Below are 16,460 nucleotides of genomic sequence, written 5' to 3'. Positions count from 1 at the left end.
CTTCCATAGACACCGCATATGACGTTAGGGTAGGTGTGGGGCTTGGCGTGTCACCTCCCCACCTACCTTACGTCAGCACTATAAAGCCACCGTAACACATGCTGTTGTGTTAGTTATGGCTGTACAGCCACCCTCCACAGCTGCTGCAGTGCAGGGTTGCAAATCGGTCTGCAGCAGGGCTAGGAAAGCCCAGTTCCTTGTGGTTGTGTGTCTTCCTGCTGCTTCTGTGAAATTTGGGAGTTTATATGGCTGTGGAGTTTTTTTATGCAATATCCACAGCTTCTCTCTCTTTGTAGTGGTTTTACTCGGGTGGGTGGCCGAGCTCCACCACAACCACTCTCTCACTCCCCCTCCTCAAAGAGGAGCAGGGAGAAAATACGATGAAAGGGGCTCAAGGGTTGAGATAAGGACGAGGAGATCGGGCAGTAATTATCGTGACGGGCAAAACAGACTCAGCATAGGAAGACAGTAAGATTTATTGCCTTTTACTAACGAGCTAGAGAAGTGAGAAACAAAGGAAAGAAACCAAAAGCACCTTCCCCCCCTCCCATCCACCCTCTTCCACCTCCTCCCCCCAAGTGGCGCAGGGGAACGGGGGAATGGGGGTTATGGTCAGTCTATAGCGCTTCTTCGCCGCCGCTCCTTCTGGGTCACTCCCGTCCCCTGTGCTGTGGGGTCCCTCCCACGGGATGCAGTCCTTGCTGAACTGATCCGGTGTGGGCTGCCCACAGGCAGCAGCTCTTCAAGAACTGCTCCAGATATGGGTCCGTACCACGGGGTCCATCCCTCGGGAGCACATTGCTCCAACCTGGGTCCCCCACGGGCAGCAGCTCCTGCCAGGTCACCTGCTCCTGCGTGGTCTCCTCTCCACGGGCTGCAGGTCCGGCCTGGAATCTGCTCCGGCAGGGGTCTTCCACAGGCCGCAGTCTCTGTTGGCGCAGGTCCACCTGCTCCACTGTGGTCTCCCCCATGGGCTGCAGCGTGGAACCCTGCTCCACCGTGGTACTCCATGGGCTGCAGGGGGACATCCTGCTTCACCATGGGCCTCACCACAGGCCGCAGGGGACTTCTGCTCTGGCGCCTGGAGCACCTTCCCCCCTCCTTCTTCACTGACCTTGGCACCTGCAAGGCTGTTCCTCACTCCTCTTGCTGTCCCAGCTGCTGTGAGGCGCAGTGTTTTTTTTTTCCCCTTTCTTAAATCTGCTCTCACAGAGGCACAAAACAACATCACTTACTGGCTCAGCTCTGGTCAGCAGCGGGGCCCTTACCAAACATGGGGCAGCTTCTAGATCCTTCTCACAGAAGCCACCCCTATGGCCCCCTGCTACCAAAACCTTGCCACGTAAACCCACTACACTCTTACACTCTGCTCTCCATCCTCATGTTAAATCAGGACTGAATGCTGCACTCTGCCATTTCTCCTCTACTTGCACAAAGCTTGTTCAAACCAAAGACATTTGGGGCCTCTACCTTTTTGTCAAATATGACAGAAATCACACACAGCTCAGAAATAATTGCTGGGGTTTGGAGAAAATAATGGGAAAACAGGCATTCATGAAAGACAACTATCCGAATTTCAAGACTTTTGGAAAGTAGGTTTAAAAAGTAATATGTTAGATGTAGGGCTTTCTACCATACTGCTGAACAAAAGGAGTAGAATGGTCACAGCACGTTTTTTAAATGGTCATGCTAGGACAATGCTGCCGGGCACCCCAATGGCAGGGGCACTTGTGCTCCACAGAAAAGAGCCCTCCTTCATTGGTGGCAGGCTGATCTTCATTTCCCACCAGTAACGATTGTAGTTACTGAGCACACGTGAAACAAGAGGCACAGGACTGAATGACGTCTGTGGTGTGTTGCCACCAAAACTTGAGTATAGGCATAGCCACCTTGTTGGCTCCCTGAGGTTATTCAAGTTTCTTTCTGAAAGATGGGGCTTTGCACAAGACAGGATGGAGCACTGCTGGGACAGGATTTCTTTGGATCAGCTGAGGCAGAGGCTCTAAGATTTCTGGGGTTCCCACAAAATTTAGAATATCCTGGGATTTGTTTCTTACACCTTTTGTTTTTGCTGTCTTTTCTACTAACATGAGCAGGTTGTCTGAATAGAGCCTGGTACATGTGAACAAACAAAAGCCCTCACAGAGAAAGAGTGGAGCCTTATTTTTTTTTTTCCTTATATTTTTTTTCCTCTCTAAATAGGCACTTTTTGTCCACTGGAAATGTAGCAACTGATTATGTGGCTTTCTAACAAATTACTGTCTCAAAGAATATACAAAGAAAGAGCAACAGAACAGACAGACTTTGAGTCCTCTAAGACTTTGTGGTGATCTTTGCCAAAGTAGGTCAATGTGTTGTGCTGCACATCGGTCTTAGCAGAACTCCGGGAAGACTCCTGAAAGAGGTAAGAATCTGAAATTATTTTATTTGTTGCTGCCTTTGCAATCTGCTTTGGCTTATTTAAAGTAGTTAAAAATATACTGAAACAATTATTATGGCAACTGAGACAACAGCAGTCATGTTGGGAAGAGAAGCAACATGTTCACATAAATATGCAAAGGTCTAAATAATTCCTTTGGTAGACTGAAAATGCTTCTCATTTAGTCACAGACATTTCTCATACTTATTACAATTTTTTATCTTGAAAACCTAACAAATTATGAGAAATTTCAAAAGCCCACAGCAACACCAACCATCCTAGAAAAAATATTGAGTTACCTGAGATTTCCTCAAACAGCGGGAGAAGAACTGGAAAATTTCTAGGATGTTTAGTAAAAGATGTGCTGATCCAAGTCCTAGCCTGTATCTAGGAGCCAGACAGAACATTTTCTGCATCCTAAATACACTGAAGACTGGATGTAATTTTTGAAATAAAATATTATTATACACTAACATACCGTGCAAATTCTCCCATGCCTTAGTAACTTTCTCCCAACCAGTATGCTTCCTACAAAGTTTCCCAAATTTATTGCTACTTTCTTAGTCCCCTGTAGCTAAATTTAATGTCTTACCCGATTTTTTTTTTTTCAGCTTTGCTAAACAGCAACAACTGATAGCCAATTACAATGTTTGAGCTGTGTTTTCAGCCAAAGAGATGGATTTAGGGCTCTGGAACGTAAAAACTCAATCGGGGCACTTGTATCACATGTGATTGCGAGCCTTTCCTATAAATAGCCGGAGCAGGAGAGCACCTGTGCTTTTTCCTCCCTGCATTTTGATGGATAGCTTTGTTGGCATCTCTGCAATTGACACTAGACTAAATTCAAAAAAGAGGCTGAGTCAGTCCTAAGTAATGGAATGCGTCCAAATTCTCCTTGGCTTTGATTCTAACAGAGAAAGACATCATTTTCATGTCTCCTTCCAGATTAAACTCCATTCCATTTTCTGCTGCCCTCAAAGCTCGCTCCTGAAAATCCCACAGATGCATTAACATTCAGTCAATGAGATATTTCTAGCAGCTACCCTACTATAATGTTTAGGCTCTTCTGTAGTTGCAAGGTCTTGGTTTTAGCCTGCCCTTGTAATGGAAAAATTGTCTTTAATCTTGACAGCCCGTAATGGCTTGTACCCATGTTAGCTGCACCATCCAATCTTTAAGACTGTCGCTTTGATCTCATGTTGTTTCTTGACAGAGGTTGTTTTTTTTAAATAAAAATAAAAATCACCATCTCGGTCATGAGAAATCTGAATTTTCATGGTTGCTGATGGAAATTCATGATGAATCTTACCTTTTTAAAGAGCAAATTGTTTAGAAATTGCTCAGAAGGCAGGTGAAAAATCACCATGTTGACATGTTTTTTCTTTCCTTGGGCATGACAAATAAACTAGTCCCAGCTGGTGACATATCAACAGGCACTGGGGGAGCCAGATGAAAAGAGGGAGGGTGTATCAGGGGCAGGGTGAGAAGCTGGTTCAGACTGTGAGAATAAACTATACCTGCTGAAGAGACCAGATGTGAACCAGAAAACGTTGCTGACCTCTTCAACCCTCCTTTTGAGGATTCTGGTTTTCATGTTACAGAAAATACAAGCTATTTTCTTGCTGCTTGAAACTTTTGGTTCAGCCGCCTGCAGACTTGGGAAGATTTGCCGTGCAAGTTTTCAGCGGGTCATATTTTCAAGATTTCCTTTGCAACTTCAGAAGGCAGGAGGGTACTTTGGGCTGGAAATGGACAGCAACAACAGCACAAACTTTGGACTGTGCAGATGGATGGCAATGTTTCAGTGCAGGTTTTCAGGCATATTGCAACATCCTTCACCTAACTTTGTGTTCACCACCCTGCATATGCTAACATAGCCCAAGACAGGCTCAACAAGCAGGAAATGATCCCACCATTCAACTGTCTTCTACTCTTCAGTGCTGAGCTGCAGATTACTACACTTCTGAGAGTCCCCAGGCTGGTTTAATAGTCGCTCACGCACATCTACACATACTCACGGTCATAAAGATTGCTTGCTACACAACATAGTTAAACGTTGCATGTGTTCAAAAGCACGTGTTAGTTCACAGTGACCTTCTTCCTGCTTAAAATTCAGTTCAGCTGATATAATTCAAGGGGCCTGACCAAACACAGAGCTCCAAAGGGCAAGATGCCCTGAGAAAATGAAGCTCACCTTAAGCCCCATCAAAATAGATTGGTTACGGAGCATACTCTGCCAGGTTTGACCATGTTATGTTTGTCCAACATATTTCCAGCCCTATTTCCATACGAGAGGTTTGTGATTGCATCCTGTGTGCAGGAACACGTACATACACAAACGGCTGCGCACATTTGGGTGTCTGTGATTTTCCGTTCCCATCACTGTCCATCGCCTACTAATAACTGTGAAACTTTCAATTGATTCCAGCCAAATCTGGCAGCAGAGCAGAGATTTCTAACACACTTATTTCCAACAGGTCTGTATAAATAGGCAGTTAATTGATGAATAAAAGCCCAATTAGCGTATCGGTAATCCTGAGGAAAAGGAGTAACTCCTATCAGGTACCAGAAACTATGTCTATACCCCAACCTTAAGTATTTCTAGCACCATTCTCCGGCACTAAGGGCAGCTGCCAGTGAACAGCCCATGCCATGTACTCCTAAATGCTCTTGTTCTCCAAAAGAGGGTGGGCCAAATGCAAACTGCCTGCTGGAAATGGCCTAGGCTTGCTCCCAGATTGCATTCAGGAATCATTTGGGAGACTGCTGGTAGACACAGGCTAGCAGCATGCCAAGCACCATTCGGGCAATTCGGCAGTATGGACAACCAATCCTCAGCAGCCAGAAACATTCCCTGGGACTTTTAAATTCAGTAAACTGGCAGAGAAGCTCTGCAGGGAATGGGTTCGGGGTAGCCCATCCACAAGAAAAGATCGGATCAAGGTTGGTTCCATATTAGACAATGGAGAAGCCAAGTATGAAGCTCAAATCCCCAGGAAATGGGCCTCGTTAAATCTGTTGCTGATAAAATGACTTGTTTAGCTGATGGCACCTTATTTAGCATTCACTCCCACTAGCAACCCATTTCAGATATAATATAGCAACTCTCAGCCCTCGATGCCAGATGCATGAGTTGTTTTTTTTTTTTTTAGCATTCATTTAGCTGTTCATATTTTGTTCTCTAGTTTGTTTATATTAGCTGCCACCATGATTGGTGTTTCAGACACTGCAATTAAATGAATCTTTATCACTTAACATGTGAATCGGATGATTTATCATATTTGCTATTTGTGGTCAGGACTGAGAATTCAGACCATGACCTCCAGAGCTAAAGCACAAAGATGTTAAAATCTTAGACTATGAAATCTGTTAACCAGCAGCTGCAAAGTCTCATCTTCCACAGCACAAAGGGAGACAGAGGACAAATACTGAATATCTGGATACTGGATATCTGGAGACTAGCCTGCTGTAAGAATAAACAGCTGAAAATTGTTTCAGTGCTGAGGAGAAGATTAAGAGACAGAGGAGCTGGAAACTTGAATGTCCGGAAGGACTCTGAAAATTGCAAGCAGTAGGCAACTTCTCCTGGGTACCGAAGAAGAGAGTCTAACACTCCTGCTGCAGTATTATTAACATCTCGTGTTCATATTTCAGTGGCACCTAGTGACCCAGATCCAAGACTGAGCCATCCAGCTGAAAAATGAATACACAAACACACACTGCGAGTCTATTACACACACACACTCTTTCCAAGAAAAGAGACTCCTATAAAGAAAACTTTTTGCTTGCTTTCTTCTGTGTCATAAACACACATTCCAGCAGCAGCAGCAATAAAGCTCTGGCCTACAGACTTGTCCCCCATACACAGCAGGTCTCCTTCCTTCTCACTTTGTCAGGAGAAGGTTTATCCCCCCTCTGGAAGCTCTTGTCCCCAGGAGAAAGACGTGCAGTGGCTGGCCAGAGCCAACAGTCTGGACTGCAACACGGTGGCTGCTGCTGCCCCGAATGGCTGCGGGGATGCCCGTTCTCCCACGGGAGCAGGGCGTTAGGACTTTGCCCTCTGCCAAACTGTACAACTGCATGAACTTTAGGGCGAGCATACCTTTGTGATCTCTCGGTATCCCAGCCTGAAATCAGCCAACAGGTTCAAAGTTATTAAAGAGAGGTTGACAGACAAGCAGATGGACAGCCAGGCAGAACAGTTGTGTAAGCTTTGTTTCCTTAGGAAAGCAGGCTAAAAAAAGAAACAAAATGCAGTATTCACTCATCATTGTCTACAAAAACACTGAAATCAGCTATTTAACACTTTGTAACGAGTGTAATGGCTCAGCAGAGTTATTTATTCTGCTAGAAAAACCTGTTTCTAGGCCTCAGAGGATTAGCTGAGAAGCCGAGAGGCAGCATAACCTCTCTGTGACCCTATCTGAGAAGAAGCTGGTCTAACTGGAAGTCTGAAAGCAGTATTTTGAAAGCTGTGGCAGCTATGAGTACATGTGTTAGAGCTGAATTAAACTAAGGGGAAGTTTTACAAAGAAAGAAAATAATCTAAGCATCAAAAAGGAGAAAGAGTTAAAGAAAAAGAGAACTGAAAAGTAGGATAGAAAACAAAAGAGAAAAAAAAAACAAATTGCAAAGCAAGTAATACATTTCAGTATGTTCAGGAACAAGGCAAATGATAGAAATGACAGGTTAAAGGTATGTTAAGACAGTCAATAAAAGCTGAATGATGAAGAAGTTTGTGGAATGCAGCTTTGGTCTTAAACAGTTTTTAAATCAACATGAAGCATCACCGCACCAAAATGCAGCAGACGTGCAGCAAAGAAAAGCAGACGAGGTCACTGAAGCCAGGGCTCAACCTACAAATCTGTTTTCATCTACTTGGTAGAGTTTGCTTTGGGAGGTCTTGTTTATGTGGATGATAGTGAGCTGCCCAGTTTTGGGTGAATGAAGACAAAAAACATGTGAAGGAGCTCTCAGATGTCCAGGAGCGTCTGATTCTGACCCAGAGAAGCCTCAGCTTATGGTATCTGTCTGCAGGGAAGCTGCAGAAGTGACAATTAGCAAGCGCTGAAAGCACCACTAAGTTAGGAAATAGAAATAGCAGTTTGGAAATAAAAAGTAGATATATTGATATATGCAATACAAAAACCCATTTCCATATATATATTGTGTATATATTTATATATGTGTACGTGTGTGTCTGTGTGTACAAAGAATGTGATTTTATTCCCCAGTATTATTACGCTGGGAAATTATATTATGCGTTATTTCCTGCACTGGATACTCACCTGTCACTGTAATCCTAGGATCAGGTAAGAGCCTTAAATTATAGATTATTGTTTGCCAGATAAGAGTATGGTATATTTTAATGGTACGAATAATCGTACAGATGATATGAGGCCTCTCTTGGTCAGTGTAGGATTACTCTCTACAGGCACTTATTAAGGTATTTTATTGTCTGATTTTGAGTGTCGCTGTAATTGATTTTCTATCACATTCTCACAGGCTCTATTTCACTGTCAGTGCCCCATGTACCTTCAAAACTTTGTCCTGACGTTCAAATAAAATATTCTTTTTCTCATGCCATTGGCTCACATACCTCCCACCTTAATCTAGGTCCCCACTGAGACACATACATTAAACACCTAATAACCCTCAGCTCTCCATGGATAAAAATGAGAAGCTCCAGAGGACGTAGAAGTTGCAGGTGAAAGCTCGTGCTCCCTACCAGAAATTTTACAGCAGCACTTCTAAATGGGGTACTTCACTGGCAGGGGGTGGAGGGACTGAATCTGGGTCTGAACTATCTTCTTGCTTCAACATACCTCCCCTCTCCTTTCAACAGCCAGAGATTATTATCTTGTGGTTTAATGCCTCGACCTGCAGACACTTGCAAAACAAACACACATTATCCCCAGACTGAAACTCATTTGACTCAAACATCATTTTTTTTTTGCATTTCTCTGGACTATTACTGTTTTTTCAGTACGCTTCTGGTACCATCATATCTTTAAATTATTACAATTCCTAGGTATACCAGCAAGAGCATCCTTACAAATGTCATCAAAATGCCATCAAAATGTTTCCTTGCATCCATTTTATATTACAAAACATTTAATTTCATAGTTACTAAATGCGTGAACAAAAATATTAAGTCCCTGTGTTATTTCCTGTCTGGTTTCCATACCACCTCCCATCCTCATGTCTGTAAATTTCATTTGTATCCTATTAACTTCTCCTATTCATGACCTAAAAAAGAACTGTTTCCCTCAGTTAAGGCATCACTATATATTGTCCCGCAGGACAGGCACACTGACACACTGCCCCTTATTTAAATAGGATGGGCTACTCGATCAGCACAGTTAGAGGTGTGTTTTGGCACTCTTTGAGCCTCTGCTCATTTATTAGCTAAGAATTCACTTTGCAGAGAGACATGGCAAATAATGATGATGGGTTTCAAATTCTCATCAGTGCTTCCCTGCTGAACTACTAATACAGGCATTAAGTCTGAGCAGAAATAAAGCACATTCTAATAAACAAAAGCATGAAAAACATTTTTTTTTATACAATACAATTTAAAAGAGGTAATTTTTGAGCCTCTTACTAATAGCAGTTAGAACGCCTTTATGAGTGGTAAAACTGGCAACGAGATAATGTGACTTGATCCTAAAGCAGTGAAATATTGCAGGGCTGGTTATTAAGCTCATGCATAAAGCTTATATAAGACAAAAAAAAGCTAGCATCTTTCAAAAAAATATTGGAGAATCTCTGGTCTAGCAGTGTATGGAGTAACTTGAAAAGGACTCAACACTGTTACCGACTAAAGATCAACATAATCCTAAAGCTACAAAAGACCACACCTTAGCACATACTTCATCTCCTTGTCTTCTGAGTCCACAAATATTTACGTATTTTATGCTAAGTTTTTAGGGGTTTAGTGACTAAAAGTTAACAGTCAAAGGGACTATCCACATGACTTAAGTTAAGCCTCTGACTACAATGTTTATATTGTCAGGACATTTTTTTTTCATACCTTTTGTTCTACTGAAATGGGAAGAGGCAATTTTTCCTGCTGCTTGAATCAGTATTTCCAAACCTGTTTCTCACTGAATTTTGTTAAAATAACTTTTATTTCAGCTTTTCAATGCTTGCCAGTGAGCGTGTGCAGAAGCAAAAGTGTCACATAGAGCAATTTAAAATGCAGAGGTAATCACAGAGAAGATGCCCAAACAATTATATAACAGGGAAACAAACTGAAGACCTCAGGTAAGTGGAGGAATTACATACAATGCTTTCCTATTACTGTGAACAAGCTTGTATGTCCTTTAGTAGTGAAATAACTGTAGAGAAATAGCTGATTTTTATTATTAGAATTAGGGGAAAATTACCAAGGGACTACTCATAAAAGTTATGTTTACTTCTGCTGTGCTCATGACCAGTCTGTGCTTGCTTTCAGTAAGCACTCCAGTTGTACTACGACTAAGGCATATACAAAGCAAAGTTTAAGTTTGCTCATGCACTGTCCAATAGAAAATTTTAGATTTGCGCAAACAAATATTTGCTTCCACAAAATATGTTTTAGACGGGAAGAAATACTGTTGACACAGTAGAAAGGGAGATGAAAATTAAGATACACGAGATTCAGAAAATTAAATGGGTTCAGGAACTTCTCTGTACCCTTTACAACTAGGTCAGACTCTTTGCCTCCAGTTCCTGTATTATAATATAGTGACAAAAATTATGTGGATGTGTTAAAAACTAACTAGCTGCACAGTCTGCTTTTGCAAAGAATTTTGTATCAGACAAGGCTGGTGGTTCAGGAAAAACAATAAATAAATCCAGAAATCTATTTATTTACTCCTAGTCTAACATTTTAAGGATTTCTGCCTCATCAGAATGGACACACTCAGCCTGATCATTGAAGATGACACATAAATTGCAGAACTTTTATACACCGCAGAACTCCTAGTGTAATCAAGGCAGAGAAGTTTGTTCTTGAACAAAGCATTTTCCTAAGTGCCTTCCTCTATCAGGGTTAGGATCTGCAAAAAGAAAACAATTCCACACAGTCCTTGAGACTGAGAACTACAACCCAAAAGAGCTCAGGTTTCCAATACTATTAAAGAGTCCCGTGAAAAATCTTTCTGATTAATTCGTAAAAACTAAAGCTAATCTAAAAAAAAATGTTTGACTTCCCACTTTGCTCATATTTTCCAGAGGTAAAAAAAGGGAGGGTCTATTTAACAACTGGACCATTTGTCAATGATTTGATCATCATTTTATTTGATCTTCAGCTTAATTATATATACCACTTGGCTGACTAATCAAAGATCAAATAGTTAACCATCTAAGACCTGTACTCTAGAAGCATTTAATTAAATAAATGATCTCAGACTACAGTGGAACTGCATCTATTACAATGAGAGGCTGAGGTACCTGAGAAAGTCTTTCCAAAACTTGGCTCTGCTATTAAGATGCAATTTCATCAATTGACTACTGCAGTTGAAAATGGAAAGTAAAGGAGAAAAATATGATGCTGATAAAACCACGGTGTTGGTTTGGTTGATAACGCATTTGTCAAGGAATGGTAGAGGGTTTACTTTTAACCGTGGCTTCTGTACTGCATTGCTATGCATACAGTCTATATAAATATAGTCTATACAGTTTAAAGTGATGGTAAAAGTTTCTACAAGTCTCTCATAAACTCTGGATTTGAATGCAATCCTTACGAAGGAAAAAGGGAGAGAGAAAGACTACCTACTTGGCCTCATTCCCCAAGCGCAGGTATAGGAAAACAACTTCTCCAGATAGTCTAGAAATACACGATTTTGAGAAAATTGGCATTGAAGTAGAACTGACTCATGTAAAGAAAAACATTTTTTTAAAAGATTGCTAATATTATCAATTTATGTGAGCATTTAATAGAAACTTGTGAGAAAATTTCCCTTTCCAAAAGGTTTGACAGTATTTCATAAGAATTAAAATAAGGACTGAAAAATGTCTCAGTAGGCGTTTTGGAATCAGTCAGTAAACCCAATCAACCAACTAACCAGCCAACTAAAAACAAAACAAGAAAGGAAGATCAAGACTTGACTTGAACTTTCTAAGAAAACACAGAAGCAGAACTACAGCTTTTTCAGAGCTGAAAGGTGAGTTTTCTTATGAATACTTCTCTAAGAAGGCAGAAAATAATTGCATACAGCTTTGCAACTCAACAGACTACAGTCAGCAATATTAATGAACACAGAAAAGCTTTCTGTCTAAAGTAACAATGGCAGCTTCGTATCATAAAAAAATCTGTTCATTAAAGTTTCAAAAAATATTTATAAGCAGTCACACAGGATTTAAAACACCTGTCAGACTGATCCCCCTTGATTCTGACTTTGTCTTGAGTGAAAAACCAACAGTACTCCTGTTTGTTGGCTTTATAATTACTGTATACAGAAATACAAACTACTGCATGAAGTAGGACGAATGTATACAACTGTGTCTCATAGTAAAGGAGCCAGAGAAAGAAAATTCTAAAATACTACTTCTTCTGGAAACCCTGGAGAATCTGTGATGGCAATAAGGCTTGTTTCCTGTCTGAAGAAGTACTACAAATTTGGAAGGCAGATCGCTAAATATCTACACTGTGAAGATCTTGTTCTCTTGCACTAACCTGAAGTACAAGATTTTAAGGCTGAAACCGAGTTCTTCCAGGCATGCTCTGTCCCTACCTGGCAGCAAGGGCTCCATCAATGCCATCTGTACTTGCCTGTTCAGAAAGCATGTATGTACGAGATACAATCCAAGGGGATTCCTCTATACTGGCAACCCTTCCGTCTCCAAGCAAGACACCAAGAGTTCATGAAGCTATTGTAGGACTGCCCTGTAGGCATGAGCAGTGACCACAATGGATAAGATGCTGGATCCAGACAGTCATGACAGAAGCGCCTCTGGTTCCAGCCAGTAGATCGATAGAGTTCATGAAAAAACAGGAGGTGGACTTGTTTGGAATAACTATGGAGCAATTTCCCTTACAGTCCAACACACTATGCTTGATGGTGGTTAATTTTGTCATTGCCCAGTTTTGAAATATTTGGTGTGTTTTAAACTAGGCATGTGTTGAAGGTTCTTTTCCCACTTTGAACAACTAAATAACAATATTTATAGCAAACAAATGATCAGTTTCAACAGTTTAATTTTAATTTCATCAACCTTGACGGATATGAAAAGGAATCAAAATCTTTAATTCAAGAATTCCATTCTGAGACTGAGGCTTCCAAAAAAAAAAAGAAAAGAAAAAAAAAAGTGTAAGCATATGGCCAGTGAAAAGGTGTAAGCAGAAAAAAATATCTAAGAGTACATTAATATTTAATTAACAGTATTTAAAATATATTTCAGTCAGGCTACTTCAGATGTGCTTTGTGTAGCCTAGGCCATCACTTGGATTGTTAACTGACTAGTTTCCACATTATGCAAGTAAGTTACGACTTATCTAAATTACATATTTTTTCTTCAGTTTCCCTTGGGGAAGAACTGTGTGGAGCTAATCTAAAGACGTTTCACATTCTGTACTAAGAAGTACATAGCCCAAGAGGATGACAGGTATCTTACCAACTACTTGAAATGAATGTAATTTACTTAGTTGTGGTGTGCTAAACCAGATATTTAACCAATTACCATACTACTTTTAAAATTATTTTTCAAGTGGATTGATGCCTATTAGGTGCATACAAAATTCTTTTTGAATTACTTATATAGAGATTTTTAAGGTTAAAAACAGATTCATCCCTCTTCCTAGACTATGTGCTTTAAAAGTAGTTGGCCTTTGTTCAAACATTTAAAAAATCATCTTTGTGCTGGGACTAATCATAGAAGGCTTAATTCCTCAAGGAAATTGTTCTGGGAAAGTTATAAGCAGACAGAACAGGAATTTATAATGGAAGTTGGCTTGCAACCTCATGCTCTCATCCCAAAAAATGTTTATACACATTTAGCCTTCAGCATATGAGTATCTCATCAAAGACACATATAAGGCCTCAGCGCTGCATCAATTTCCATGTAGACAGATCATGGGCATCTTTGTGACGCTTCCCTGAAATCTGTGAGGGTCACATGAAGATGCCTTGTATGGGGTTCACAACACGTTCAGGTAGCATGGTCTTCAATATATTCTGATTATCAGCTTGCAACCTAATATTGCCTAGTTCTCGTAACAGGCAGAGTATTATTTAACTACATGCCAATCACTTCACAGTATTCAGCACTGTCTATATACAGGCAGCAGGCTAGAGCCATAGAAGGAGCAAGGGTTGCTAGTCTACATTTCATGTACCTAGAGACCTGAGCTGCATGTCTGCATTCCAGATATAAAAGCAATTAGGATGCAAAAATCAGGATTTTCTCAAAGCTACCCCTGTCCCTCACACTGGCTGAGAGATGGATAATCTAGTTAACAGGGTGAGACAAGATGGAAGGCTGAGATTCAGGCACAGGCAGCAAAAACTCCCACTGTGCGTGACCTTGAAACCTCACCCTTTTCACAAAACGGAGCTAGAAAAACAGCATTTTTAGTACCTCAGTGATTAAACACCACACACTGAACATGGGAGACTCAAATCTCCTCTCTGCCTGAAGGAACTCACATTTACATCTCCCACAAGAACTCTAATGACTCAGCTATGTGATATAGTAGCTTGGACTCTCCCAAATTCTCCTGTTACAGCTCTACTACTCTTCACAACATATTTACATATTCACTGCAGCAAACACCAAATTCTTTTTCTTGCTTCCCCCACGTGTCCTGTTGATTGTCCTATGCGGTGGCTGTTGCAAATAAGCTATAGAGTTAGTCCGAGTCAGTCAAGCCCTGCAAGCGTTTTACTGTTCCACACAAACCATAATAATTTCAGAGGTGACTGAGACATCTCCACCAGCTCATGAAAGACTACGTCTGGAGATGAGGATGTGCTGCCAGAAAATAAGATACACAAGCACCCCTCCTGGCACAGGTGCACACTTCATCCTCCTGGAGAAATGGAGGAGAAGGTGTGAACGTTTCCCCTCTGGAGGAAAGGAGGTCAGCCAACCTAGCAAGCTCTGAAAGTGCTCCTGGAGAGGGTCCTTATGACAGGAGAGGTGGGGCAATGAAATTGCTGTGAATTTGGTGAAATGAATTGGTGTGAATTTGTTGGGTTTGTGTTGCAGTGAGATACCTACCCACCTGCCGGATGCTCACCAGGCATGCTAACAGCTGTGTAGATGTTATGGGGGATCTCCTGGCCAACACACAAGCACCGAGAGCCTCCAGGGATCAGAGAGCAGCCACGCCAGGTTGAGAAGCCAACATGGGAGAGATGAAGCCACGAGGAGATGGAGATGACTGAGGGCTGCATTGAGCTTCGCTACGTCTGGGGAGGGCCATGAGGTCTTTCCGCCCTCACAAAACGCCATTACTGAAATGGCAAGAGAAGAGCAGTGGACTTGACCTCAATTTCACTTAATGATAAAAAAGAAATACTTGTGAAGGGTGACAATTGTTTGAAAGAGTGCTTTGGTACGTTCCCTCGCACGCTCCTCGATGTGCCCACACCTCAGGGAGCGCTGGCAACCCAAAGACCTCCTGCCACCCTGGGGGGCACGGAGTCCCCTGAGGGGGTGAGGGCCGGGGGGCGGCGGCCATTTCGGGGTGTGAGGGGACCCCCGGCGGCACAAAGGGACGGGCGAGGCGCCGCCGGCTTCCCCGCGCACGGCAGCAGGAGGAGGGCGACAGGAATATTCTGGACCGAGGGAGGGGATGAAGCCGAAGGTGATGAATAACGTGAATAAATCCGCGGCGGTAGCCGAGGGGAGGGGGGAGGGAGGCGGCGGGTCATGTGAGGCACAGTCATGCTGCGGGACCGCGGCACCTGGGGCGCGGGGCGGGCTGGCAGGGGGGCGCCGCCATTTCGCATCCCCCCCCCAAGCCCCCTCCCCGCTCGGGAGCGCCACCCCCCCTCCCCGCTCGGGGGCTCGGCGGCGCTCGGCAATTTCCGCCGGGCGAGCCGAGCCGATTTCCGTCGTCCCGGGCCAGCCGGGCTTTATGTCTGCCGGGCTGGGCGCGCATGCGCGGCGGCCGCCGCCATCTTACGTTGTCTGCGGGCTGCCCTCCCCTCGGGCCAGCTCTGCCCTCCCCCCTGCGGCCCCGCGCTGCGCCCTCCTCCCCGCCGGGCTCCGCGAGGGGCCGGGGGAGAGCCGGGAGGGAAGGAAGGGGAAAGGGAAAGAGGGACAAGGAAGGCAGAGCGCGGCGGGAGAGGAGGACGCGGCTCTGCGGAGGAAGAGCGGGTGCCGCCTGTTATAAAGGGGGAGGAGGCGGAGGGGGAAGGAAGAGCGTGTGGAGCGGAGCCTCCTCCAGAGACAGCCAGACACGGAGGGAGGAGAGAGCGGCTGCCTGCCTGCCTGCCTGGCTCCCCGGCCTCCCTCCCTGCCTCCTTTTCATGGACTCCCTCTCCGGGCTGCCGCTTTTCTTCCCTCCTCCTTCCGTCTCTCGGCTCCCCAAAATGATTCAGCTCCATGGCTGCCACTGACGGGGATGTCCCTGCCCGGCTCAGCCTGCCGCTGCCGCCCTGCCGAGCGCCAGTCCCGTACGTATCCGCGCCTTCCTCCTCCTCCTCCTCCTCCCCCGATGGCGAGGGGCGCCGGGCCTGCCGGCGGAGGGCGGTTCTGCCGGTTGCCGGCTTCCATGAGGGGAAGGGAAGGGGCTCGGCCCCGCCGCCGGCCGGGCTGAAGGCGGGCATTGCCTCCTGCCCCGGGGGAGGCGCGGCTGGAGGGGCCAGGGGAGTTTGGGGGTGGTGGGATGGGAAGGGGGGTGTGTGTGTGTGAGGGGGGTGCGAGGGGGAAAGGGGACGGCGGAGGGGTGGAGGTGTCACATTGAGGGGCGGCGGAGGGCCGCTGCTCGCCCCCTCCCTGTGGAGGAGGAGGAGGAGGAGGAGGAGGGGGGAGGCGAGCGGCGGTGCCGAGGCGGCTCAGCCCCTGCGCTGCGGGAGGCTGGGGGGGGGGGTAGGGGGGGGGGGGGGGT

At 44.2% G+C, this 16,460-nt stretch overlaps 1 protein-coding gene across 1 annotated transcript in view; it reads left to right on the top strand.

Moving 5' to 3' along the window:
* The first annotated feature begins 15,691 nt into the window (after nt 1-15,691).
* Nucleotides 15,692-16,460, top strand: part of TSC22D1 (TSC22 domain family member 1) — an 86,047-nt gene continuing 85,278 nt past the window's right edge. The window contains exon 1 of the mRNA XM_035322506.1: nt 15,692-16,026. The gene's annotated coding sequence lies outside the window, so the exon portion shown is untranslated. The remainder of the gene's footprint in view (nt 16,027-16,460) is intronic.

Source organism: Oxyura jamaicensis, chromosome 1 (genome assembly GCF_011077185.1).
Source record: "Oxyura jamaicensis isolate SHBP4307 breed ruddy duck chromosome 1, BPBGC_Ojam_1.0, whole genome shotgun sequence".
NCBI classification, from domain to species: domain Eukaryota; kingdom Metazoa; phylum Chordata; class Aves; order Anseriformes; family Anatidae; genus Oxyura; species Oxyura jamaicensis.
This window is presented reverse-complemented; position numbering and strand designations above follow the sequence as displayed.